This window comes from Platalea leucorodia (genome assembly GCF_965183815.1).
Source record: "Platalea leucorodia genome assembly, chromosome: 4".
NCBI lineage: Eukaryota > Metazoa > Chordata > Aves > Pelecaniformes > Threskiornithidae > Platalea > Platalea leucorodia.
The window spans coordinates 112,585,626-112,601,661 of record NC_138826.1 but is presented as its reverse complement, the minus strand read 5'-3'; positions in this window follow the sequence as shown (position 1 = coordinate 112,601,661).

The window sequence follows — 16,036 nt, the reverse complement described above, 5'->3', positions numbered from 1 at the left end:
TGCCTGGGCAATGTTTTAATATTTCCTGTGAAAGCCCTTGTCTGTCCCATCTGTCCATCCATCCATCCATCCATCCCAGAACTCAGCTGGTATGACTGATCTAATAATCTCCCAGTGATTCCAGTGATGTCATAGCTCTGAATCCAGACGCAGAGCTCTAGCTGCTCCTGTTTCTCTGGCTGCATGTGTTTGTGTACGGGCATTTGAGGTGGCCCCTTTACACTTATTTTGTCCTTCCCAAGGGGTCTCTTGCTCTTGTCACTGTGTCTCACCTACTTACCACGCTGACCTCCCTTGCTTAACTGCAAGCTGTTATCACCATTCCTCGATGTATCTTGTTTGAAGTCCTCTTTACCAGTTGGCAAGCCTGTTCCTTCCCTGTAACATGAGAATGGTTGTACTTTTCTGTCTTACTGGCATATCATAATGATAAATACATGAAAAAATTGTGAGCAGAGCTGGTTGAAAGCAGAAATATCTCTGACTTGTGGGAAACTTGTGTGTGCAATGAAAATCTTTATGTTAGAAACAAAGGTAGAAATGTCAATATTTGATGTGGAAGGAGTTATTAATAATTGTTTTAAGATAAATACAAATTTTTTTTTAAAATAGTCTTTGAAAATGTTGAAATTGAGGCAGGGAGCTCAGCTTCAAGACATCAGCTGCAGTGCACAACTTGGATGCTCTGCTTGGAGCCCCAGCAGGATGAAGGGAACTGGGAGACTGGAAGCTCTGGGAAGAGTGAATGAATCTGAAAGCTTTGGACCCAATGGTTGCAAGGTTTCTGGGCTCCTCACTCTCTGTCAAGCACTAAATATAGCTGGGTCAGCCATACCTTCGGGGTTTCCTGGAAGCCCGAGCATGCTCTAGCCTAATAAAAGGATTGGAAACAAGCAAGATAAGGTTTTATTTGAACTTCTCTTTTTTAATAAGAAACTCGGTAAAGCCTGTATGTATTCATGAGATGTGTTAGTTCTAGCTACTCAGTATTTCCTACCTGTTAAGTCAGAAGATTCCGCAACCGGTTGCTCAGATAATGCAGCACTGTCGCTCTGGTAATGCAGGCTGTTGGGAACCCAGGAAATATTGTTCCCTGCCATCACAACCAGAGATTACGAAAGACCCTGAATGTTATGCCAACAGTGAAGGAAGATGGCTACAGCATGGTACGTGAATAAGCTGTTCCCCTTTTACTGTGCACAGACAGTAACCTCTTCATGAAGATATAGCTGACTTTTTTTGATGATGCTTTTCTTCAAGTGAGCTGACTGGAAGACCCATCAGAGTAGGGAATGTAGCATGCAGCTGCGGTGCCCCCTTGAAGGACACTACAAACAATGTAAATACCTTGGAGCAATTGCTGTAGTCACTATTTCCTCTGATTGTCGACTTAAGGTGAAAGTGATTCAGAACGGTTCTGGTTGAGAAGGGGAGCTCACAATGGTGGGACAAGTCTGCATAAGCAACACACACTGAAATCTTTCTCCATATAGATATGTTTGTATCTTGAGAAAGACTTTAAAGTCTGTAAATTCATCATAAGGACCAAGTACTCCTGCAAATACTTCTGCAAATACCACTGTGATTTGTTCGTGTATAAAAGACTATGTTGTATTTTATCTTCTATGAAATTTCTGATCTTCAGTTGAGTTACCTAGAAAATCATAGTGAATTCCTGAATAGATTTAATGCTCTTGATTATAAGTGCCTAGGGAAAACCTGGACTTCACTTACTTAACATTTTCCGAGCAACACCTAGCACTTAACAGAAGCAGCGAGACTGAAGTGCTTTGATCTTCTACAGCTCAGGTGTGTGCGGCTCTACCTGGCACGTAGTGGCAATCATGCAAGTACAGATGCTCCAATTTTTAAGGGCACTGCTGGAGCATAAATCTTTACTCCTTTCATACATGCTAATTACATACAGCTTAGCTGTGTGAATAGGGAAGTGTAAGAAGAATCAAATTAAAATACATGGGCCCTGTTTCATTCTCTGCTACATTGATATAAAATAGGCATAAACATATTTAAATCAGTAGTAGTTACTGCTGTATAAAACAGGTGTAATGATTACAGAATTAGGCAAATTTAAGCTGAAATTTTCCCCTCTTCTGGTTTAAGTAAAATGGATTATCAGATGTGAACCCTGATTCAACAAAGGCAAAAGACAAAGGCACAGCACTTCAGGATGTCTTTTTTTCCGATCCATGTCCAATTTGGTTAAATCATGACAATTAAATCAAAGATCAATAAAGACCTGTACCATTAGCATATTTCTTTTAACATGTTGGATAAAAACAGATTTTCAAATAATTAATAAAACTGCTGTATGTCACATTAGTGTGACTCTATATCATGTCAATATCAAGCCTGTTAAATTCAGTCTGATTAAGCTCACAAGGGCTGGGGTTCTCAGTAGTAAAAGCACCATCAGGAGCAGTAGTAGATCCTTATCTTCTATGGACTAGCCAGTGGACAAGATGAAAGGTATATCTCTTATTAAAACTGCATTTTTACTTTACAAGTACCAATCACTGATTATTTTTGCCATTATCAGAAGGTCTTGCATTGTAGAATGAAATGAAATGAAATGAAAAGTGTCCACATCACTATATTGTACAATGTACAAATTGTCGGAAGGTTTTGCTAATGCCATCAATGCAGTTAGATTTTGAAAACATACCTTTCTTTAATGGAAAGTTGATTATTAGCTGATTTTATGCACATCTCTCAGATTTTTTTTAATGGGTTATTTCTCCAAGAACTAAAATTTACATTTTTTTGTCTCCTGCTGCAGCCAAATCAGAAGCCCAAAGAGATTTGAGATGAGAAGAATTTATACTCTGTGTTTCTTTGTGAGTTTATTATCTTACAGAACCTTACAGATTTTTTTAAAGTAAGACTATTAATCCAGCATTCTGAATAAATTTCCCATTTCTTCAGTTTAATTGGAACAAGGGTCTTCAGGTTATTTTTCACATGTAGTCAAACACTGCTATGTGGTTTTGAAAAGTCACTTCAATTCAGGGAGACTATTTCCAAATGTATGAGAGATTTTGATCAATAAGATGGTAATCAAAAAGAATATGCTTTGTACTTCTGTATCAGTCTGTCCTCCTGAGATCTTAGAGCCCCTTGAACATCAAAGGAATGAAGCCTATAAAATATATCAAGTAGATAACTTATTATTTTCATTTAATAAATAGGGAAATTAAGGCATACAAATTTGTAGCCATTTTTTAAATGCCCACTGGAGGTTTTTTGGGCAAAGATTTTGTCCCAGGCTCTGGGTTCCAAACAGTTTCCAGCATTTAATTATGTTTAGCCCTTGAATTTTCAATTCCATGCAGTCATCTGGAAGAGCTAGCATTTTTTGTGGTGCCTCAGTCACTGTGTGTACCTCATTCTATGATCACTCCACTTTGTTCATGTTCCTCCATGAACTGTATTGTAGCTCAAAGAAGCCCTCCACTCAGCAGCTTGCTGCCAGGGCCCATTGGCATGGGCACTGCATTTTGCTGTTGTTTACTATTATTCCTTCTGTGTTTTTTTGCTGTTCTTTTTGCTATCCTTCTTCCTTGGCTATTCCTTTTCTTTATCCAATTTAAATTTAGGGGTTTACTTTTTGCTTCTTCCTTCTCCTCAAACAAAGGTAGATACCCCAGACTTCATCCTCCTACAGAACGAAGACATGGGGTCTAGAAATGATGTTGTTCATGTGAGGCTATGCTGGAAGAGAAGGGTCAGGTTTTGCTGCCAGGAGGATTTCCTAGCAGTAGTGCTAGAAGGGGATGGTTATAGAAGCATATTGGTTCAAGGTTTAGGGCAGTAAGTGTGTGGTTAAGGGCTTGTCAAAAATGATCTCACTTAAGATGATCAGGTTGAAAGCTTCGACTAAGAGTTCACCCTGGTGCTGCATGTAGTTTGGCCTTCATGTAAGGCCTGTCATGCGAGAGGAAACCTGGGACACTGGCTTGTCATTCCCATCCAAGGTCAAGAACAGTGATCTAGGTGAAGCCCATCCAATGAAATCAGGAAACTGCTTCCTTCCTCTGTCACCACCTTCCTCAGTCTTTTTGCCAGGGTTCTTCACTACCCAGAAGCCTAACATTGGTGACTGCTTTGCTTTGTACAGTTGCTTCAACCCTAAGAGAAGTGAGAAGGGGACATGCGGGCAATGGACTGTGAATGCAACCATTTTCCAAAGCTGTCCCAGTCATTCTCACTGCTGTAGACCACCTACAGACAGTATAGGGTACTGGGTTTGTCAAGTAGGAGTTTCCCTTGTTTGGCATCAGCTGGAGAGGACTTCTGTGCAGGTTAAGAGCATGCTGCAACTATTGTGTTGGTTGTGTACATTGCAATTGCAGTTCTGGGAGGAAAAATTGCTTTGAACAGCATCTGCTTTCACTTCCTGCCACTGGCCTGTGTCATGGTGTTACTGTCAAAGTGCTATTGCAGTTACGTTTATCCACCTTACATGGGAAAAATCAGTGCAGCACTGTCTTCCCCCACCCCCTTTTTCCTTTTCCAGAACTTCCTTTGCTATAGTGTCCCCTTCTCCACCTTCCACTAGCCTTGGAAAATGTCTACCTGTTGTCAGGCCACACTGGCATTCCCAAGAGTCCAAGCAGTCATCAGCAGTGATATGGTGGATGAAAGGAGAAAGGCTGGAAGAAATAGGTACTTTCTGGTAAAACAAAGCAAGATAGGAACCCCTTAATTCTTCACATAGACAAGCCCCAGGATGCACAGACAATTTTAAGTCAGCATGAGACAAGATATCTGGGACATACCTTCCACTAAAAGCCATTAGAACTTAGCTTTCCAGTCCCTGCCTGGACACAGAATCCATGGTGTGTCACTGAGCCCACTGAGAATGGGGCACAGAGGCAAATTCCAAAAGCAATTAGAAGGGACCTCAGGAGATCTCCGAGTGATCTATGGGATCATACTGTGTTGCTCAGGGCTTTATCCAGTTGGGTCTTGAAATCTTCAGAGGATGGAGGCTCCACAACTTCTCTGGACAATCTGTTCTAATGCTTGACTGTCCTCATGGTGAAAATGTTTTTCTCGATATCCAGTCTGATACAACCTTTCCTGTTTCAATTTATGCCTGCTACCTTTTGCTCTTGGGCCATGGGTCACTTAGAGCCTTCTCTTCTCCAGGCTATAGAAGCCCAGCCTCTCCTCATGGGGCATGTGCTGCAGCCCCTTGATCATCCTGAACCTCCACTGAACTTATTCCAATTGATCAACATCTCTCCTGTATTGGAGGCCCCCAAACTGGATGTGGTATTTCAGATGTGGTCCAATGAATGGCAAATGAGATAGTCACTTTTCTCAATCTACTATTATTTTTTTGTTGTTGTTCAGCCTTCTGCTACTAATGTAGTGGTAGAAGCTCTTTGTATTATCCTTCACATCTTTTGCAAGTTTCAACTCTACTTGAATTTGGCTTTCCTAACCCCATCCCTGTGTGCCTGCTCAATCTTTCTAAATTCCTCATTTGTTGCCTATCTCTGCTCCCACCTCCTGTATGCTGTTTGATTGTGCTGGGGCTCAGTTATGAGTTCCCTATTTACACTATCCAGTCTCCTGATAAGTCTATTTGACATCTTGCATATTGCACTTGTGCTTGGAGGATGCTGTACTTAAGACCTTGGCAGCTTTCCTGAGCTACTTCACACTTCAGAGCTGTTTCCCATGGGATTCTTCTACCTGTCAGTTGCCTGAAAAAGCCAAAGTTTGCTCTCTTAAAGTCCAGGGTCTGTACTGTCCTACTTATCTTCCTTACTCCCCTCAGGACCTTGAACCCTGCTATTTCGTGGTCACTACAACCAAGGCTGCCACTGATAATCCCATCCACAACTAATTCTTCCTTCTTTGTGAATATCAGATCCAGCTGTATGTCACCCTTGTTTGGCCTGTTCAGTTCCTGTGTAAAGAATTTAGCCCGGCATCCTCCAAAATTCTCCTGTATTGCTTAGATCCCACTGTGTGGCCCTTCCAGCAGATGTTAGAGAGGCTGAAGCCCTCCAAAAGTACTGAGAAGTCTGTGACCCAGAGACTTCCATGTTAGAGGAAGACTTCATCTGCTTTCTCACCTTGATCGGGTGGTCTCTGTTACAAAGTCCCACCACAGTACGATCTTTATTGGCCTATCTTCTGATCCTGACCCACAAGCTCTCAACCAGCATGTCATCTGTCCCATAGCAGAGCTCCATACATCCAAGCTGCCTCTTCACATAGAGGACAACTCTCTTGTCCTCTTCCCTTGTGTTGTTCCTGAAGAGCTTCTAGCCACCCCTCACATCCCTGCTGTCATACAAGATGTCCCGCAACATCTGAGTTGTTCCAGTGATGTTGCAGTTCTGCATGCAGTGCTCTAGGTCTTCATGCTTGTTTTTCAGGCTGTGGACATATATTTGAGATGGGTGTCCTTTTGCCCCGTCTTATAATTCCTGACATCTTTCTTGTTCCCACCCACTCGCATCATTTGCTTTCTACTACCAACCTCTGTTTCTTCACCTAAATGTGGGTAATAACTTCCATTTCCCAGTCTTTCTGGTTTAAAGCCCTTCTTACCAGGATGGCCAACCTTTTGACAAAGATGCTCTTGCCCTACTTCATCAGGTATATCCTGTCACTCCCCAGCAGTATTCAATCCCCAAATAACATCCTGTCTTTGTAAAAGCCAAATCCCTGCTTGACTGCCAATAAGGGTTGGTTAAAGTGCTCAGAAACATACTGGACCAGACCTCTTCTTGGTCTGGATGGGTCACAGTATAGCATACAGCAGGTGGACAGCAAGTGTGAGAAGGGCTTTGTCTCTGTACTCAAAGGCATCATCCATTTTCCGAGGACTACCTGAATCAGCAAGAGGTGCTCAGTTGACTCACTAATTAGAGTTGGTTATAAAGTCCCAGCAAAGAAGGGCATTTACCATGGTGTCTTTCCTATACTGTGCATAAACTGACTCTTCCCTTCCTTCCCCTTGCCTGTGCTTGCTCAACTCCTCTCTCTGTGATCTGAAGCATAGGCTGCTGCTGAGGTGAGTGTGTTGAAAGAGCCTTACCACTCAATGGCCTAATCCTCTTACGACACAGGCCACAAATGAACAAGTCTCTCTGAGGCTTCTCACTCCACTGCTGAAAATGTAGACCTTGGCATTGAGGGCACTGCAGGGAGCAGATATGAGCGGTGCATTGTATTGTGTGTTTTCAGAAATCTGCAGGCATTAATACACATGTTCTTTCCACAGTGTTCTCAGGTGGCGAGAGACTGACTGCTGCCATGCTGCTGTGACCGGTCCTTCTCCCCAGGGCCTAGAGATAAATGGAGGTGGGTGACCCTATCCTGTCAGGGACCCTGAATCATAACTGGTCTGTTGACTTGCACCTGGTCTGCAGTGGGAACACCACTTCCACAAGAGTGTGCCTGTTGACCTTGTAGGAACTGGGTAGCAGAGCAGCCACTCCTAATGGAGTAGCACCAGCAGTCCAAAGAGAGGGAACAGGACTGATAAATCCTTTAAGACCATTCAAGAGCATGCTTTGTGAGCCCGCAGCCCCAGAGTTTCCTTTCTCTGTGGAGGAACCATCAGAGCCAATGAGTTTTCTGCCATTAGAAGAACACTTTCCTCAGACTTCTGCTCCAGAGGCCCCAGTGTCACTGAGAAGTCACTTATTCCATAGTGACCCCATTGCAACTTCTAGATCCTATGCCACTAAAGACATTGATGAGATCCATGTGCAGCAGATGGATGAGGGTCGTCATGTGCGTTGGAGGTGTCCATGCCATTTGGGTGCAATGCACATGGAAGGGCTCTTGAGCCCCTGTGCAGTGGAGACATGCCCGATCTGGATAGTGTTCCAGACCAAAATAACAATCCCCAATCTCCTACTAACTGCCAATGAGACGTAGCAATTTGACAGCAGCAGTTTGGGCCAGTAATTCACTCCAGAACATGTAGTAAACGCGTACTGCAGACGTACCCAGAGAGGAACATATGTTTAGCTGAACATTTGTTTTCCGTAACACTGAGAGACCTGACATTGCCTGAAAACTACTTTGAACTACAGATAACTCTGTAGTGGGGAAATTAGGCAATAAGCGAAATCTGAGCCAGATCTTTTGCAGCACATGCCTTACAACAGGAGTACAATCAATCTGTACATGGTACTTGCACTCATCAGGTACTAAGCAATGAAGTATCTACTTAAAGTTGGACGCTCAGTCTCTTAAAGAAAATTATGCTTTGTTGGGGATAATGGAGATAAGGGCTCCACCTGCACTAGTGTTAAGTGTTCTTTTATAACAGGACATTGCTCATATGCAGCCTTGAAAATGCTTCTCTTTCCCTGTGAATGCAGAGGTTCAAATCCCTTGAAGCCATGGTATGACAGCCTCGTCAGCTAGCAGTCCACAGCTCACAGCTTCTTAACTCAACTGACTCCAGAAACATGCAATCTCAGACTAATTAAATAGACAGCTGCAGCCTTTCACAAGTTGCAGTAACATATTGCCCTTTGCTGTTTCCAAGGCTTTCAGGAGGAATATAGTAACTCACATGGACTTCAGTGTGGCCCATATGCATACACTGAAATTAAACAACCCTTCCGTTTCCAGGTTTTTACATATATAATCATGTGCAATGAAAATGTGATTGGGGACTGTCGTGGTTTAACCCCAGCCAGCAACTAAGCACCACGCAGCCGCTCGCTCACTCCGCCCCAGTGGGATGGGGGAGAGAATCAGAAGGGTAAAAGGGAGGAAACTCGTGGGTTGAGATAAGAACAGTTTAATAATTGAAGTAAAATAAATTAGAACAGTTAAATAGGCAAAGCAAAAACCGTGCACGCAAACAAAACAAAACAAGGAATTCATTCACTCCTTCCCATCGGCAGGCAGGTGTTCAGCCATCCCCAGGAAAGCAGGGCTCCATCACGCGTAACGGTTACTTGGGAAGACAAACACCATCACGCCCAATGTCCCCCCCTTCCTTCTTCTTCCCCCAGCTTATATACTGAGCATGACGTCATATGGTATGGAAGAGCCCTTGGGCCAGCCTGGGCCAGCCCTCCCCCCGGCTGTGCCCCCTCCCAGCTTCTTGTGCCCCCGGCAGAGCAGGGGAAGCTGAAAAGTCCTTGACCAGTGTGAGCGCCACTTAGCACCTATTTAGAGACAGCTTAGCACTGCTTAGCAAGAACCAAAGCATCAGTGTATCATCGACATTGTTCTCATCCTAAACCCAAAACACAGCCCCATACCGGCTACCAAGATGAAAATTAACTCTATCCCAGCTGAAACCAGGACAGGGACATCAAAGCCAAAACAGTTCAAGGAATAAAATAAAAGAAAGGGAGTGCAGAAGGAATGAGGAAGACAGCCTGTATTTAAAACTATCTTATGCCATTTTACCTATTAATATTTGCACAGGAATTCTGAATCAGATTAGTCTTCATACAACTCGCCCCAAAAGAGTTGGATTTATTCCAGGTATTTATTATGTGCTGAAGTACCTGCCAGCCGAGGATGCGTTGTCAGAGATGACCTTCGTATATCCTCAAGGAACCTCCATTCTCTTGGCCTTGGGAGAACATATACAGCAAAACTCAGTTGTTGAATGGCTGAATGCTGCTTTCATCTGGTGTCTGAGAAGAACAGTTAAAAGTTAAGCATCTTTAAAGGAATTTGAGAAAACAGGAATTCATCATTTGGCAGACTGTGTCTCAGTTTACTATATCTGACAGATGAAAGATACGCATGGAGTGACAGCAATTACCCTGGGGTAATCAATAATTTGTGAGTCCCTCCAAGAAATCTTTGTGGTGTGATTGTAGAAGTTTGCAACTGTCCGGAGTAGTGAGATCCATATACAAAAAATTATATATATATATATTTTTAAATACAGATTTTTAATTTTTTTAAAAAATAAATATATATTTATTCATCTATCATTCGTGAGATAAATGACACATAGGAATTCAATGGAAATACATTTGCCATAATAGTAAAAAAAACGCAGTATGTGGCAGGTTAACTGACCTATGTGTATTATTTCTGCCTTATGAGGGGACAGAACTTCTACTAAGGGTGACATTTTCACAGTCTGCAACATCTAATATTACAATGTAATGTATCTATGACTCAGACCCTCTTGCACACTACATAACTTAGGTTTTACATTAAATGTTTGCCTGTGTTTCACTTTCACATTGGTATTTGTTCTTTTATCCAGGGGTGTATCACTCAGACATCCCGTGTCTGTGATTAAGGGGATCTTTAGCCACCGCATCTGCTGACAGCAGAATTGACTGCCTTGGCAATTGCGTAATAGTACAATTTTATTTCTACTTCTGATTTACTCGAAGTAGGATTAGGGATCAGCATTAAAATTAAGTGCCTGACCACTGCAAACAGCATTCCCTGAGAAGCTGCCATGGCTTTCTTCATTTAAAAGCATATTCTGAAAAGAATCTTCAGATTTCACAGTGCACTCATTATGGACAGCAATATCCGAGGGTATTTGAGGACTTTATAACTGCTACCAAAGTTGACATTGTTCTTTATAAACTTAGATAAGTACAAATAAAGCTCTCAGAAATTATTTAGATCAATGAAGTGATTGAATTATAGCAATCATTGTACCTGCAGATATAGCAGCATCGGTGTGAAAAACAATCAATCAATCAAGTGTGAAAACTCCAAGTCAGCCAGCAGAAGCGAGCAGGGTGGAGCCCACCCAGATGCACCAGCTCTGCAGGCTGCCCCCACACACTTAAACCTCTCTTAATCCTTTCCCAAAATGGGCACAGCTGGAGCAGGCCTGTGCAGCTCTTACATGATACGAGGAGACTGTTTTCCCAGCTCAGAGTACAAGTACGCAGAGGAACTGTTTGAGACACTTTATGTAAGCCTCAGTGGTCCCTGATCTGTATTAAAAGCGTACAGAGGGTGGTAGCTACGTGCAGTCTGACCGTGGGCAGGGCTTTGTCTCCATTCTGCAATCTCAGCAGATTCCCTGTTACACACACACACGCACACGGGCACATGCACACGGCAGCTATAGGACTGAAACTCGTCCTAAAGTAGGAAGGCTACTCGGCAGACATCAGGCTGTCAGGTTTTCTCCTTTGCAATGCTTTCTGAGAGATGGACAGACAGCCTTCATTTGGCAACATAAACAAAAAACCAGCTTTGGTAATCTTTGGCTCTACTTCTAAGATGGTTACTACAGTTTCTAATCGAAGTGAGCCAACTGCTGATAGGCAGAGTTAACCCTCATGTTCAGGCTTTTGGGGATATACTGAGCTGCTGAGCTGTGCATCTTTCAGAGGGAGTGCTATAAAGGTATTTTAATAACCATTTCTCCTGCAGCCCAATGTTGCATAGACACTCAACGACAGAGTGTTTGTTTAAAATAAAAACTATTTTTTTTAATCTTATCACAAGGTAACTCTCACATGGGGAATCAAATCTCTCAGAATGGTTGCTTGCTGTCCCATGCCAACAGGAGTCCCCACTGCAATGGCCATACAAGTTCTTGGTTGCAAGCCATCCTGCTGTCCTGCGTGACCATGCATAATCTATCCCTGTTACCATCCCTGCTGTGGTGGGCAGATGTTGCAGGCTGTGTGTAGCATTGGTTTGCAGTGGTGACCTGCCTGGGGTGGGCCCATGACCTGCCGTCTGCCAAAAATCTTTCCAGCCTGCCCTGAAGTAAGTGAAAACATATGGTGGAAAAACACACTCATGGGCAACTCATGCCAGAGCGGGGGCACTGAGGAAGAGAGCGGCAGAGGCCATGACGTGCAGCATGGTGGAAACCATGACACACAGAGCGTCAGGAATCATTAAGTGCAGCCCAGCAGAAGCAGTTACGTGCAGGGCAGCAGAAAGCCATCACATGCACTGCTTCCACTTTGTACGCCGCCTGTCCCCTTGCCAGAGGAGTTTTGACGGACTAGATGTAACTGCGGCAAAAATAAGGGAAGCTGAGGCCAGGAAGGAGGGAGGATGGAGTTTTGTGTAAGCGTTTGTCTAGCTGTTTGTGTTCTTCTTTCCCTCGATATCCAAATCAGGGATCAGAAGCTTGTGTGGCCTGGCAATAAGTTAACTCAAGTAAAATATCCCAGCTCTGGACTGTTTTGTCCATGACAGCTACATACAAAACTAGTTTAAATATCTTAACTGTTAAATATCTTAACAAAAGACTGTCCTACATGAGTATTTTTGCATCTACAGGAACAGTTTGTACTGACTGTTTACAAATGTCTTATCTATGTAGAACTTGATCCCTTCTGCAACTGCTGAAGCAGCAGAACTGTGTGAGAACCTCAGGGACACTCCACCCGGGATGTTAATCAACACATACACATTTAGGCATACAAAGGAGATGTGCTACAGCAGGAGCTACCTGGGGGAATATGTAGAACTGTCCAAAATTCCCATCTGGAGAGCTCCTGTGTGTCAATTACTTAATCATGGAGGTGGTGAGGAATTCAGGCCTGCTTTCAAGGCAGTCTGTTGTCTCAAACCAGCCCTACTATCTCATCTGTGCTGATGACAAGCTGGGGTGTTCCTGGACCACCCAGGGAATTAATGACTTAAGTGCACTGAGTGTGCAGAGAGGCACAGCCATGATACCCAGCTTTGCCACAGTTGTCACTATGGGACCGACTTGAATTTCATACTTAGAACTTAAGTCAGCTCCTGCCACTCCAAGATACTTTCCTGGTCTTCAGAATTTGGAAATCTCTGTTCTTGGATTACTGACTGAAAGAATTTATTCAAATTGAACACACTTCCAATTCATTCTGGATCATAAAACTTCCCAGGAAAAATTGTAATATTGTCCAAAGCAATCAATCAGTGTTGCAGATAAGCTTTTATTTATCCAAACCTGTGACTTAGCTCTACCATTTTAAGGGAATCACTGGCCTCTGTCACATTTGCAGCAAGACAACCTTATAATGAGTTGTAATTGGGTGTAAATTATTATGGCAACCATTACATTAACTTTAAGCTTTTCTTCATCTTGATATTTGCCATCAGTGGATTTCACTATTTGCATGTTGTCACACACTGGAGCACAACAGGTTCGTTCATCAAGCAGTCAAGGCTAACAGAGAAAGCAAGGTGGCCTCACAAAACCTCTTGAAATTGCACTCTGCTGATTTCTTTTGCAAAGGTAAATAGGGGTTGCATTGTGGCTCTGTTTCTTCTGCTCTCCAGGTCCCCAGAGACACTTTGTCTTTCTGAAGTGCTGTTTTCTCCCATCCCCAAGAATTGTCCAGGCCTGCCCCAGAACTGCCATGTGGGATGCTGAGCTGCTGAGGTCCTCTGAGCTCTGCTAGACCATAGTGTTCAGAATCAGTAGTTTTACTACAGACTTTGAGAAGGGTAGTGGATTTGTCAAGAATTGCTTCAGGGAAATGTTTCTGTTACCAACACTACCTCATGCAGTCTCCCTTTCCCTCAATAAGGAGAAAAAAGCTGCCCAAGGGCCACATCTCCAAGAGAGTGTCCATAGGCAGTTTAGCCTATGTTTTACCAAATCAAACAGCTCTCAGATGGGTGTTGGAGGCCTAGATTGGATAACGTGGCAGAGGATGTTTTGATGCAGAAAAGAGAAGCAGCCATTCCCAGCAACCCCGGCAGCAGAGCTCAGCAGTGTCTTGAAGGGTGTCTTCTCAGCCAGTCCGGTCAGCAGTTGCTGTAATACAACATCTAGTCGCCTCAAGTTGGGGATGAAAAAAGAGGAAACTATATTGCTGAGAAATGGGTTTTGAAATAGTAGAGAGAAGTATTTGATAGCAGCCTGAGGTCAGGGCACTCTGCGTCTGGGGCTTTCAGTTCAGGTTTAGGTTTCTGGGGACAAAGAACTGTAACTCCCTGTGTGTGTAAGGGAATAGTGCCCAGCTGAGTGTGGCTTCACTCCCAACTGAACACCGCTGAAATACCAATGAATAAATAATAATCATCTCCAGTTTAATAGCTGTCTGTGGGAATGGAGCGCAGCACTGTTTAGTTTCGACCAGCAATAACCCTGAGCAAATCAGTACCATCTGGTCTCAGCTCAGAGCTTTCCTGATCAGCATAAAATAAAATAGATGCAAAAGTTTCAGAAAATAACAGCTACCCCCAGAATTATCAGACCAGCGTCGTATGTCAGTCTTTCTTTCCAGCAATGCCCCCAGGGCTGTGCCCACCGTTACTCAGGAGTGACAAGGTCTGGATCTCAGGCCTGAAATGTTCTCGCCCACAGCTTTGGGGTTCCAGCAAAAACAGAACAAGAATTTCGTCATGCTATTAAATTATGTTCATCCTCGCTAACCTCTGGTGATGAGTGGCTCCATCTGAATTTAATGCTGCCAGCCTCTTTGCATCTGTATGAAATAGAGTCATAATATATCTTAAGGACCTGTCAGGGAAAGAGCTACAGCATTTTTATGCAGGATAACTCCCTGAGGAAGTGGGATGAAATGGAACCACCTCAAAGCTTACTGCAGGAAAAAGTATTTGAGGCAGTTCAATGGGAGATGGGTCCCAGAAGGGCCCAGGGACCCACAGCAAACAAAGAGACTTTGTCACAGGGCCATCCCTGCTGAGGGGTGACAAGCTCCTGGAACTGAATCAGGAGCTGGAACAATGAAATGGCGTGGAAGAAACCAGTTTCTTATTTTTTCAAATATAGCAGTACCCTCTCCCTTTCTCATGCTTACAAGTAAACAGGAGTCAGGGCCAAGCCGTGCTGCAGCAGCACAGAAATGATGGTGGCAGTGTTGTGCTGAGGGATGGGCTTGTGCGTCAATGGATACGGGCAGCATGGAGCTCAGCATGGGCTGACCTGCCCTGATAGGAGGCAGGGTCACGAAAGGGCTTGGGGGAGCAGCTGGGCACCATGCCGGCTTGGCGGTATTCTGTGGCTGCTTGTTAGACTGCCGGTGAGCAATACTGTGTTCTCTCCTGGAGCTCTAGGAAATCACAGTCAGTTTTAAGAGCTCGTAAAGGTTGCACCCAACTTTTCAGGCCGTTGAGTCTCAAAGATAGGAATAAATTAAGAATCATTTTTATTCATTCCATCAAGCTAGTGAACACTTACTGCTTCTCCTTTACAACAACTCACCATTTCTCAACACCCCGTTGAGGTTCATGTTCCACCTGCTCAGCTAGGTACTTTGAGAGTAAAATGGAGGTGTCTCTTTAATACATGACCTTGCACAAGAGCAAGCTCCAGACTTGTTCTCTGACTCTCCCAGATATGCAATCTTCAAGCTAATACTGCTCCTGCCATCAGGTAGGAAACACAGGGGTGTGAGCTGCCATCCTTCTTCCCGACATGTGCTTCTGGCTGGCTGGAGCCTGCCTAGGCTGCCTGAACCACGCGGCCACAGAGCCCCTGGCCACGAGCAGCCTTTGCCACTTTGCCTTTGTAGTATCCTCCACCAAACCAAGCTGAAGTGGTGAAGCTGCTGCATGTTCCAACCGGGAAGGGAGAGGGGGTTTGGGGAGTAGAAGTGTTCCCTGCTCCAACACAGAGGGCTATGCTCAGAGAGGGAAAGACAAGCTTGTTGTTGCAGAATAAATATCATGCAAAGAGGGATTTTCCCTGTAGTCCAATATTAGTTTTTTCTGCACTATCTACATGTTGGCAGACGACTTTTAAGTGAGAATGACTATTTGCCTCCAGGTGATATGTGAAAAAAAGTTGACTTAATTTAATGCCATTTCCTTGTCAGGGTTCCATTTCAGGCACAGGCGTTGGGTTTAGCCACACCGAGTTTCCGAGTGTTATGAAAGAAATCCCCCCGTGCCAGGCTCAGCACATCAGCAGGAATCCAGCTGGCTTTCACTCCATGTCCTGAGAGATGCCCTTTCAAAGTCCACCCTCTCAGAGACACGATGAACTTTCGATTCAGCATTTTACTGTCTCAGTGACCTAAACCCTAAAGTTAGACTTAATCCTGACATGTCTGGCAGTCAGGATCTGTTAGGATCTGCCAGAGTCTGACAGTCTGACCTAGAACTG